The sequence below is a fragment of the Dendropsophus ebraccatus genome, chromosome 15 (genome assembly GCF_027789765.1).
Source record: "Dendropsophus ebraccatus isolate aDenEbr1 chromosome 15, aDenEbr1.pat, whole genome shotgun sequence".
Classification (NCBI taxonomy): Eukaryota; Metazoa; Chordata; class Amphibia; order Anura; family Hylidae; genus Dendropsophus; species Dendropsophus ebraccatus.
This window is the reverse complement of record NC_091468.1, coordinates 38,686,543-38,698,826: the sequence shown is the minus strand read 5'-3', so window position 1 is coordinate 38,698,826 and position 12,284 is coordinate 38,686,543. Positions and strand designations below refer to the sequence as shown.

Genomic DNA, 12,284 nt, shown 5'->3' with positions numbered 1-12,284 from the left:
TATATATATATATATATATATATATATATATATATATATATATATATACACACATATATATTTATTATATATTTTTTTTTTACTGTTAATGTCCTGCAGGAAGTGGTGTATTCTTTTCAGTCTGACACAGTGCTCTCTGCTGCCACCTCTGTCCATCAAAGGAACTGTCCAGAGCAGGAGAGGTTTTCAATGTGGATTTGCTGCTGCTCTGAGCAGTCCCTGACATGGACAGAGGTGGCAACAGTGGCGTAGCTACAGGGGTCGCAGCGGTCGCCATGGCGACCGGGCCCCTACGCTAGGGGGGCCCACACGGCCCCCCTTGCCACTTTAAGCATCCCGAGAAGCTGCAGCCGCGCAGGGATGCATAGATCGCTTTCATGTTCCGCCCGCACAGTGAGCACAGTGAACATTAAAGCGAGCAGAATGCAGGAGCAGGACCTGTCATCGTCCTCCTCCTGCATTCCCTCCCATAGGCTGCCGGCACTTTATACCAGCAGCCTATGGGACGTGACCTCTCCGGCAGGCGTGATGATGTGACGTCATCTAGCCTGCCGGAGGTCCCGTCCCTGTGGCTCGCAAGATGGAGCCCGAAGAGGAGGAGAGCTGCTGCCTGCACAGCGGGGGGCACCTCTGGGCGCATTAGTTCATGGGGAGCACATCTGGGGGCATTATTATTTCCGGGGGGCATTATTATTTCCTGGGGGGCACCTGTGGGGGCATTTTTATTTCATGGGGGCCACCTCTGGGGGCATTATTAGCTCATGGGGGCACAGCAGGGGATCCTACATACAGGGGGCATCCCACATTCCTACTCTCTTTACTGCACATAACACCAAACAGCGCAGTTACTATGGGAGCCTACAGGAGGAAGAAGGGAAAGGAAGTTGCTAGAAATGTGCGGAGCCTAAGTTGTTTGTCTCTCAGGTTCTGAAAAGATGAAACGTATCTGGAAGGAATCATTATGGAGGACTGGACTGGATGGAGAGGAAAAGGGAAAGTGACGCCTCAGATCAAAGAAGACGTCACCTGTGAGTGACTGTACGAGTTTTCTTATTTTGTAGAACATTTAGTAGGGGTGCCCCGAGGTGGAAAAGGTTGGGAAGCACTGCACTAATCTGTCCGGCTGCGCCCGCTGGCACATGCTGTCAGCACCTCTGGGGGAATTATTAGCTCATGGGGGCACCTCTGGGGGAATTATTAGTTCATGGGGGCACCTCTGGGGGCATTATTAGTTCATAGGGGCACCTCTGGGGGCATTATTAGTTCATGGGGGGCACCTCTGGAGGCATTATTAGTTCATGGGGGCAACTCTGGGGGCATTATTAGTTCATGGGGGCACCTACATGAGGTGGAGGCAGTCACAGTGCATTAGAACATGGTGGCACATTAGAGTAATTGGATATAACGTTAGATATGACTTTGCCTGATCGGGTGACATGGGGGGGCCCCCCAAGCTAAAATTTTGAACCAGGGCCCATCAGCCTTTAGCTACGCCCCTGGGTGGCAACACAGAGAAATGTGTCAGACTGGAAAGAATACACCCCATCCTGCAGGACATACAGCAGCTGAAAAGAACCTATGTTTTAAAAAAAAAAAAAATCCTTCAAATTTTTTATAACTTTTCCTATGGAGTAACCTTTAAGCAACTGTATTTAAAGGTGTTGTCTGTCCTCTGGGAAAACAAAATTGCATCTATACTGAAATTTAGGGAGATTTATCAAACCTGGTGTAAAGTGAAACTGGCTCAGTTGCCCCTAGCAACCAATCAGATTCCATCTTTCATTCCTCAGACTCTTTGGAAAATGAAAGGTGGAATCTGATTGGTTGCTAGGGGCCACTGAGCCAGTTTCACTTTACACCATGTTTGATAAATCTCCCCCATTGTTTCTATATATAGCACAGAACACATCATTGCATTCTTTTTTTCCTACTGACTTCCTGGTTCAATGCGTGTGCATTCTGACTGTAATCTCCGTCCCTACGCCTCATCTATGACACATGCACAACCGGAGGAATTACAGTGGGTCTGAGACCCAGCCCTGCCCTTTATGCGCCATGTAAGTGATGTAATGCACACTGGGGGAACAGCTTCACTCAAAACATAAAATAACACGTGAGTAATGGGAAATATGTATATGTATGCTACATACATATACCAGGGAAAGAAAATAAAATAAAAAAACAACAACAACAACAACAACAATGCACAATACCACTTTAGGGTATAAACCCACACGCCGTATATGCAGCAGATACGCAACAAATACGCAGCAGATTTGTTGGTACAGATTTGATGCGGTGTTCAGTTATTTAGATCTAATCTGCTGCGAGTTTGCTGCGTATCGCAGCAGTAAATACGCTGCATATACGGTGTGTGGGTTTATACCCTTACAGGTACATAAAATACAAAGGCCGGTCTGGTCATGCAAATTCGACGGTCCAAAATCGTAACTCGCATGCTTTGTTATTTTTTTTAATTATTTTTATTATTTTTTTTATTTTTTATAGACTTCTAACACAACCTCTTATCTGTCTGCCTCCACCGACATGCTCTACCATCTAAAGTGTTAATGTAGCGAGAGACGACCATTTGCATGAGAACACTAAGGGTGCGTATTGCTGTGCAAGCTGCGGCGGATAGAATAATGGCCGAACACCTGCCAATTTATTTTAATAGGTAAACATGCAAATACTGAACAATGTGCTAAAGTAAATGATGAAAATAACAACATTGTATTGGATCTCTCTGTTAGATCTTACATTTTTAATGTACCCTCAAAAAAAAAAAAAAAATGTAATTATTTTATTATACATTTATTGCTGGCTTTTACTTCCCAAAAAGACCCTAAGGTAAAACCTGCAACAAAATCTGTACTTATTCCAGGATATATGGAGTTATCTGCCACAATTTTGGCAAAATTTTACCACTTGCGGTAAGTGCAATGAAAAAAAAAAAACTCCATGTGTGAACACAGTAAAATGGACAAGACATCCGAGCTGTTCACACAGGTCAGATATGGGAAACCACCTCCAATCCAATTGAATAGGGTTTGGGCAATCCTGGTCACATGCATAAGAAACTCAGCTGAGATTTCCATTTGCGATGACGGGGAGTGAGCTGTCACTTATTAGCCATAGAAGCCAGGGATTAGCCCTATGACAAGGACAACTTTCACCTGGTCATAAATCAGCTTAGGAGCATGTTTGGGAGAGGACAGATAAGGACTGGAGACATACATGACAAGGCAGCGCTGGTGGACTTTGCTTCAGATGGCACGCAACAGGATAGACTCTAAAGGAGAGGCAAAGTGAAATTTTCACTGAAGACGTATGGAGAAAATGTGGGGTTTTTTGTATCAAAGTGCAAGGCAAGAATAAAAAAAGCATTGAAATAAAAGAAAAAAATTCTCATTTCGGGGGTTTTGTGTTTATGTCGTTCACCCTATGATAAAACTGACGTCATCCATGTTCCTCGAGTCAGTGGGATTGTAACGATAGGCAATTTACATAACATATTCTATAAAACTTTTTTTTTTTTTAAACTGTTCAAATGTTCTTAAAATCGCTCTATTCCCATCTTTATAATGCTTTTATCCTTTGGTCTATGGGGCTGTGTGAGGAGCAATTTTTAGCATCTTTTGTCCTTTCTATCGGTAGCTAGCTTTCATATATGCAACTTTTTGATCACAATTTTCTAGATTTTCCATTACTAAAAATAATCAAATTTTGCGCTTTGGCATTTTTTGCGTTTACACCGCTTATCGTGGGTGATCAGGAACGTGATAATTTAATAGTTTGGGTGTTTCCACAAGCGACGGTAACAAAATATGTTTGTTTATTTATTTATAAAAATGGAAAAATGGGGGAGATTTAAACCTAATAAAAAAAAAAAAAAAAAAGTTTTTCCATTAATAACACAGTAATTTGAAGCCGCTCCAGGGGACTTCTACGATAACTGTACTGCTCTCAAGGATCAAAGCAGTACATGTGTACAGCTGCATTTAAATGGCTAATTACCAGTTCATGGCGATCGGCCTGTGCCCGCTGATAGCAACCGGGAGCCAAGCGGCGCAGAGCGGGGTCTCTGAACTTCCCTAAGGACGCAATGACGTACAGGTACGTAATCTGTCCTCGGGCAAACAGAGCACTGTTGGGTTTGTCTGAACCAGAGTGTGCAGCATTTGGTTAGTAATGGCTACAGAAGTTGGATTCAGCCCTAGGGAGTCCTGGTAAACATGGATACAGCCTATGCCCTATGGCTATATCCATGTCTTTCAGACAGGCTTAGGGCTGCATCAAACTTCTGCAGCCACCAATAACCAAATGCCGCACACTCTGGTTCGGACAAACCCAACAGTGCGCAATGTTTGTCCATCTCTAATCAGTTGTAAAAGGAATAATAAAAATTATTAGGTCATTGAAGGCCTGTCTCTATGGTTTGTAAACCATTGGATGCAGTAACCATTAGGCCGGGTTCATACACAGTATGACAAGGGCCGTTCTGTGACAGCCGTGTCACAGAACCGCCGGTGTCAGTGAAGTTCATCTCAGTTAGAACTTGCAGGCACACTCTGGTGTGCCTGCATTCCAATTACCCATAGCCAACAAGGTAAAATGCGTCCGGAGCCGCACATTACATTATCTGCACTGTCATTTCTGTGGCCACAAGGAATACACTCCGGCTGGGATTCCATTACAATCAATGGAATCTGCAATTTCATTAAATAACGGCCGTGGTTGCAAAACTGCAACTACAGCCGTTGTTTAGTGAAATTATACGTTGTGTGAACATAGCCTTATAGTGCAGCAATTCATGATAATTTATATAATTATCCAAAACACACTGATAGGTTTACTTGGAATTTACATTTAGATCTCTGTACAGCGCTATGGAACATGTTACCACTATGCAGGGGCGGGCTGGGCCGGGGGGCAAGGGGGCATGTGCCCCCCGGGCTGGTCTTCCCCACCAATGAGTGGGCCGCGACCCGTGGCCGACCCTCTGCTATAATTGAGACTGAAAGAATAGCGCGGCCGGCCGCCGCGCTATTCCCTCAGTCTCTTTCAGGCCGCCTGATCCCCCCCAGTAGCCGCAGACGTGCCGCGCGCAGGCACGTCTGCAGGGACCTACATCAGGTCCCCAGCGGTGACGTCACTTCCCTGACGCGCCGCTGAGGACCTGAGAACGGAGAGAGGAGCCGCCTTGCTGCAGCAGCAGGGAGAAGCTGCTGCAGACTGAAGATCCGGCCCGAGGAGAGGTGAGTTGTTTATCTTATTTTTTTTTTTAAACCCCTTCAGGGAGGATGCTTAGGGGGGCTGTTTTATGAGGGAGGATGCACAGGGGGGCTATTCTATTAGGGGGGGGGGGGATGCACAGGGGGGCTATTCTATGAGGGGGGATGCACAGGGGGGCTATTCTATGAGGGGGGATGCACAGGGGGGCTATTCTATTAGGGAGGATGCACAGGGGGCTATTCTATGAGGGGGGATGCACAGGGGGGCTATTCTATGAGGGGGGATGCTTAGGGGGGCTGTTCTATGAGGGGGGATGCACAGGGGGGCTATTCTATAAGGGAGAATGCACAGGGGGGCTATTCTATAAGGGAGAATGCACAGGGGGGCTTTTCTATAAGGGAGAATGCACAGGGGGGCTATTCTATAAGGGAGAATGCACAGGGGGGCTATTCTATTAGGGGGGATGCACAGGGGGGCTATTCTATAAGGGGGGATGCACAGGGGGGCTATTCTATATGGGGGGATGCATAGGGGGGGCTATTCTATATGGGGGGATGCATAGGGGGGGCTATTCTATATGGGGGGATGCATAGGGGGGCTATTCTATTAGGGGGGATGCACAGGGGGGCTATTCTATTAGGGGGGATGCACAGGGGGGCTATTCTATTAGGGAGGATGCACAGGGGGCTATTCTATTAGGGGGGATGCACAGGGGGGCTATTCTATGAGGGGGGATGCACAGGGGGCTATTCTATGAGGGGGGATGCACAGGGGGGCTATTCTATGAGGGGGGATGCTTAGGGGGGCTGTTCTATGAGGGGGGATGCACAGGGGGGCTATTCTATAAGGGAGAATGCACAGGGGGGCTATTCTATAAGGGAGAATGCACAGGGGGGCTTTTCTATAAGGGAGAATGCACAGGGGGGCTATTCTATAAGGGAGAATGCACAGGGGGGCTATTCTATTAGGGGGGATGCACAGGGGGGCTATTCTATAAGGGGGGATGCACAGGGGGGCTATTCTATATGGGGGGATGCACAGGGGGCTATTCTATATGGGGGGATGCATAGGGGGGGCTATTCTATATGGGGGGATGCATAGGGGGGCTATTCTATTAGGGGGGATGCACAGGGGGGCTATTCTATATGGGGGGATGCACAGGGGGGCTATTCTATAAGGGAGAATGCACAGGGGGGCTATTCTATAAGGGGGGATGCACAGGGGGGCTATTCTATATGGGGGGATGCACAGGGGGCTATTCTATATGGGGGATGCATAGGGGGGGCTATTCTATATGGGGGGGGTGCATAGGGGGGCTATTCTATATGGGGGGATGCATAGGGGGGGCTATTCTATATGGGGGGGATGCCCAGGGGGGCTATTCTATAAGGGGGGATGCACAGGGGGGCTTTTCTATATGGGGGATGCACAGGGGGGCTATTCTATAAGGGAGAATGCACAGGGGGGCTATTCTATAAGGGTGATGCACAGGGGGGCTATTCTATAAGGGTGATGCACAGGGGGGCTATTCTATAAGGGGGATGCACCGGGGGGCTTTTCTATAAGGGAGAATGCACAGGGGGGGGGGGGGGCTATTCTATATGGGGGATGCACAGAGAGGCTTTTCTATATGGAGATATGTGCACGGGGGGGGGGGGCTATTCTATATGGAGGGATGTACAGCAGGGGGGCTATTCTATATGGGGGATGTACAGCAGGGGGGCTTTTCTATATGGAGAGATGTGCAGCGGGGGGGGGGGGGGGCATTCTATATGGAGGGATGTACAAATGAGGATGTTGCTGGAGCAAGAAGCCTAAAATGTCTGTCTGACAGATCCCGTGGAGAGGAGTCCTGGCCAGAGAAGCCTTCATGATGGCCGGAGCCAGATGGAGAAGAAAAAGAAAAGTGGACGTCTCTTCATGCAGAGAAGACGCCTACTGTGAGTCACTGAATGTAACTGCTTTATAATCACTTATAAGGTCTTATAACTTATCAGGGGTCTCAAACTCCGTCCCTCCAAGTGTTGCAAAACTACAATTCCCATCATGCTTTATCTGTCCAGTCATGATGGGATTTGTAGTTTTGTAACAACTGGAGGGACGGAGTTTGACAAGTGTGCTCTATTGTCTGTGTTCTTATACCTGAGATAGATAGATAGATAGATAGCAAGTAGAAAGTCCACGGCACTCACAGGGTTAACGGTGATAACAACGGTGATTTATTGCATACAGCACTCCAAAAAAAAGACACTATTGCTATTTAATTGAGGATCTACGGTCAAGATCCAGGACCGCGGGCACCCGGAAGTTTCTACCTTTTTGCAGTGCTGCTTATATTCTCTGTTGCATAGATAGATAGATAGATAGATAGATAGATAGATAGATAGATAGATAGGAGATAGATAGATAGGAGATAGATAGATAGGAGTTAGATAGGAGATAGATAGATAGATAGATAGATAGATAGATAGATAGATAGATAGATAGATAGATAGGAGATAGATAGATAGATAGATAGATAGATAGATAGATAGATAGATAGATAGATAGGAGATAGATAGATAGATAGGAGTTAGATAGGAGATAGATAGATAGAAGATAGGAGATAGATAGATAGATAGATAGATAGATAGATAGATAGGAGATAGATAGATAGATAGGAGTTAGATAGGAGATAGATAGATAGAAGATAGGAGATAGATAGATAGTAGGAAGTGGCTATCTAGCAGCTCATTATGTATCTTCGATTACACATGATATCTCGACCAGCAGACACATTTTAATAATGAGAACCTTCTATGGCAGGGGTCTCAAACTCGCGGCCCTCCAGCTGTTGCAAAACTACAATTCTCATCATGCCTGGGACAGCCAAAGCAAAGCTTTGGCTGTCCCAGGCATGATGGGAATTGTAGTTTTGCAACAGCTGGAGGGCCGTAAGTTTGAGACCCATGTTCTATGGGGATGATCCTGGTATTTGTACAGTGAATGTTAGTTAGTAATGGCGGCGGTGGTGAAGGGGTTGTGATATTTGTTTCTTTTATACTGGTATTATTGGTCTGGGTATACTGGATCTCAGTTATGGTTTGGTGGTATTAGTTAGTATAGGGTGGTAATGGTTGTTGTCACAGTGATAATATATGTTTCTTATATACTGGTGTATTTGATTTGGTCAGTAACGGTATATAACTGTATCAGTTCTGTTCTGGGGTCACATCCACATACTGAGCCCCCACAGAACTCTGTATTCTGATCTCCCACAAAGCCTCCAGTATACAATACACCAAGAATCCTCCAAGTACAACAGCTGCAAACACTACAACTTCCAGCATTTACTGACAGTCTGCAGCCCTCAGGATATGCTGGGAGTTGTAGTACCTCCTCTGATAACAGCTGGTGCTGTAGAGATTCAGGGCTGATGGTTGTAACATGATAAGAGAACCAGAAGGGCATTGTAAATGATTACAGCACTGATAACAGGGTCACCAGGTACACAGCATGGTACCTTAACCCTGGTGCATTCACACAGACAGATTTAGCTGACAGATTTTTGAAGCCAAAGCCAGGAATGGAGTTGAAAAGAGGAGAAATCTCAGTTTTTCCTTTATTACCTGTTCTCTGCTTATAGTCTGTTCCTGGCTTTGGCTTCAAACATCTGTCAGATAAATCTCTCTGTGTAAAGGCCCCCTAAGGTACTATGCTGTGCACCTGAGCTAGGTTCCCTTTAATCCAATAGATATATATCCTGGGATAGCTCTCATTACATACTATATAGCATGTGAGAGACCACTAGGTTTAAAGAAGTACTCAGGGGCTTGAGACATTTCATCCGGAGGTGAGACAATTACAAGGGCTTTTCGTGGCTGGGAACACTGGCCACAATACTATAATTCTGTGGCGCATGTGGTATCTTCCTTTCCCGCACTTATTTGGGGAGGGTAATACCAGGTAAGGGCCAGAGTGGTCCTTAAAGGATGGGCCGCTAGCCTGCCAGTCAAGGGCCAGTGCCGTGTGCTTGCCCCCCAGGCTAAAATCTGCCAGCCAGCCCCTGCCACTATGGCAAATAAGAATTACTATTCCAGTCCCCAACCTAAGCTACATAGACCCCTGTCAGTTCCTAGACATACTGGTAATAGACATGCAGTATTTTTAACCAGGTCAATACATCAGTCTTTTCACTTTCGAGACTTTCTTTTTCCTGGACAGTGCAGTGTTGACCTATACAGGAAAACCCAGGAAATTTTCCTGAAAATGGAAACACTAGCGTCTCTGTGCCTTGTCTGGAGGCAGACACTCGCAGCAGACATGTCTGCCAACACTCGGCCTCTTTCAGCGTGAAGCCAAAGCAGACACATGCTATTTCACATGGGCCTCTGTATTTACACTCTCGTGGCAAAAGAAGAAACTGGATTTTGTAGACGTGGAATGATAGAAAATAAAGCTCGGCCCGTGGATTAAAGGGTCCTGTTCTTTTAAGTCTTAATTCTCACATTACAGAGATTACAGATATTCCACATAGTTTGCTCCTTTAGTAGCCATACTGTGCACCCTGGGTGGTAAAATAAGCAGAAATATAGTTATAGAGGAACTTAATTTTTATGACTATTGATCTATAGACGCAGCTATGAATGCTCTGTGTGATTATTTTATATTCTACTATACAAGAATACATGGAAATCTGGGGGGGGGGGGGGGGGTCGGTCACAGGCATGAGGTTTTTTTCCCTTCCATCTTCTTGCTGCACTAGGGGCGTAGCTAGGATTCAGGGGGCCCCATAGCAAAAAATTTTAAGGGGCCCCCCACCCCTACGCACAACACAAAGCACTGCATATATAAATAGATTTATCTGCTTTACTGCTGGTGCACTGATAACCCCTGACCTCTGCATGGAGCTCTGCACATTTTCCTACTTGATTGCTCAGCTAGAGAACAGAGGTCAGAGGTTATCAGAGCAGTGAAGCAGAGATCTCTGTCTTCTGCTTGTTAACCTTTTTTTTGTGTTGCAGCATGTAAGTAAACATTGGGTCACTTACACACTGCAGTACATAAGGAGTTAAGCTGAAGGACACACACTCTTATCTTCGCCCCCGGGCCCCCCTCCTGCACGGGCACGATTCTGCTGTCAGACGTTCATGGCGTGCCGCCATGAACGGAACTTATCAGCGCAAATTTCATAGTGTGAACCCGGCCTCAGGGTGCAAGTGCATGCTCTTGCTGCAATTTAAAGGACCATTACATGCATCAAAAGGGGGTTATCCAGCAAAAATCTTATACTTTCAAATCAAACCTTTCAGTTCCTGTCTGGGACAGAGGTGGCAGCAGAGAGCACTGTGTCAGACTAAAAAGAAAACACTACTTACTGCGGGACATACAGCAGCTGATATGGGAGACTTGAGATTTTAAAATCAAAGAAAATTACAAATCTAGAGAACTTTCTGAAACCAGCTGATTTGAAAGAAAAAGATTTTTGCTGGATAACCCCTATAGGGCAGCTTCACACAGAATGGATTGCAGCAGAAATATTACTGCGAGTTTTGCAGTGACATCCATTACGATCCAAGGCCCTGTCCGTTCCTATGTGAATATATACTTGCAGCGGATCTTTTAGACCGCTGTGAATATGTAAGTCACCCGCCCCCTTTAACACACATGCCGGAGCATACATTACCCGTCCTTATACCGGCTTGCTGCATGGGGTCCCGCCTTCCTGCTCCCCCCGCCCAGCCAATCAGTGCGTTACCCAGCCGCAGCCACTGATTGGCTGGGCAGGAGAGCAGAAAGCCAGGACCCCACGCAGCAAGCCGGAGCGAGGACGGGTGATCTATGTGCACCAGCGTGTGGGTTAAAGGGAACCAATCTGCCCAACTGGGCTGATATGGTTCACTGAACCGCTGTATACAGCTCCTGCAGCAGCAGTGGCACATACAAGCAGGAGCTGTATACCCGAAAAAAAGGACTTTAATCCCCCCAGGCGCGAGACAGGCAGCAGTGGGGAAGTAGTCATCTGGGAGGCTCCCCGTCCATATCCACACTCTGTCTGTAATTCATCCTCTCCGAGCGTGCTGACAGGCAGAGAGGTCCTTTACTGGCCCCACCCAGATGACTACTTCCCCCCCCCCCCCGGGGATGCGCCCGGGGGATTAAAGTCCTTTTTTCGGGTATACAGGCCCTGCTGGTATGTGCCATGGCTGCTGCAGGAGCTGTATACAGCGGTTCAGGGAACTATATCAGCCTGAACCATATCAGCGGTTCAGGGAACCGCTACCCACAGCCGGACCACTCTTGAAAGGCAAACTGGTACCGTCTAGCAGCAGAAGTCCAGCCGACACATCCTGGAGAGGGATAATGGCTAAAGACCTAGAGGATACTTACATCACACTCCTGAGTTCGCCCCAAAGCTAAACCAATGGACAGTACTTTGGGTCCGCACCTATAGTGCACCCATGGGGCCAAACCAGAGTCTCCTCTACTGGAACAAGTCGCATCCCTGTAGAAAGGTATTTCGGGAGCTCTTGCCCCCCTTTTCCCCACCCCCAATCAATCCAGACCAAGGTGCTGGGTACCTAGAGGGATGCTGACACTTATTAAAGACATCAGTAGTATAAAGGCTTATTGTTCAGGCAGTTACATAGGAAAAGTATGCAAATTCCCTCGACTTCAGAACATAGGCTAATTTAATGGTACAATGGACCCAGTGCATGATCGGGTGATTATGGTGCACCCTATGAAGAAATGCAGAAGACTTCCACACAGGCCGGGAACAATAATGATGTGTGAGTTATATGGCTATAAAGTCCTGCTAACTTTCCCTTTTATGATGTGGAGCGCAGTCTCTAAACCCTGGAGCAGCAGCGCCCTGGTAATTAAAGAGTCCCCAGTGATTTACTCCGCTTTATATTCAATTAGTCACCTAGCATCGTAAGCAGTTCAGAGCTCCGAGGAGAGAGCGCCAGCCTCACAGAGCACAGCTGCCTCCCTGTCACTGACAAATGCTGCAACCTGGCCATACTGCATGCAGCAGATCAAGAGGAGACACTTAGGTATATTTTCAG

At 46.7% G+C, this 12,284-nt stretch overlaps 1 protein-coding gene across 2 annotated transcripts in view; it reads right to left on the bottom strand.

The window, feature by feature from the left end:
• The window catches only part of RRBP1 (ribosome binding protein 1), a 53,896-nt gene that overhangs the window by 31,379 nt on the left and 10,233 nt on the right, over positions 1 to 12,284 (bottom strand). The window lies entirely within an intron of this gene.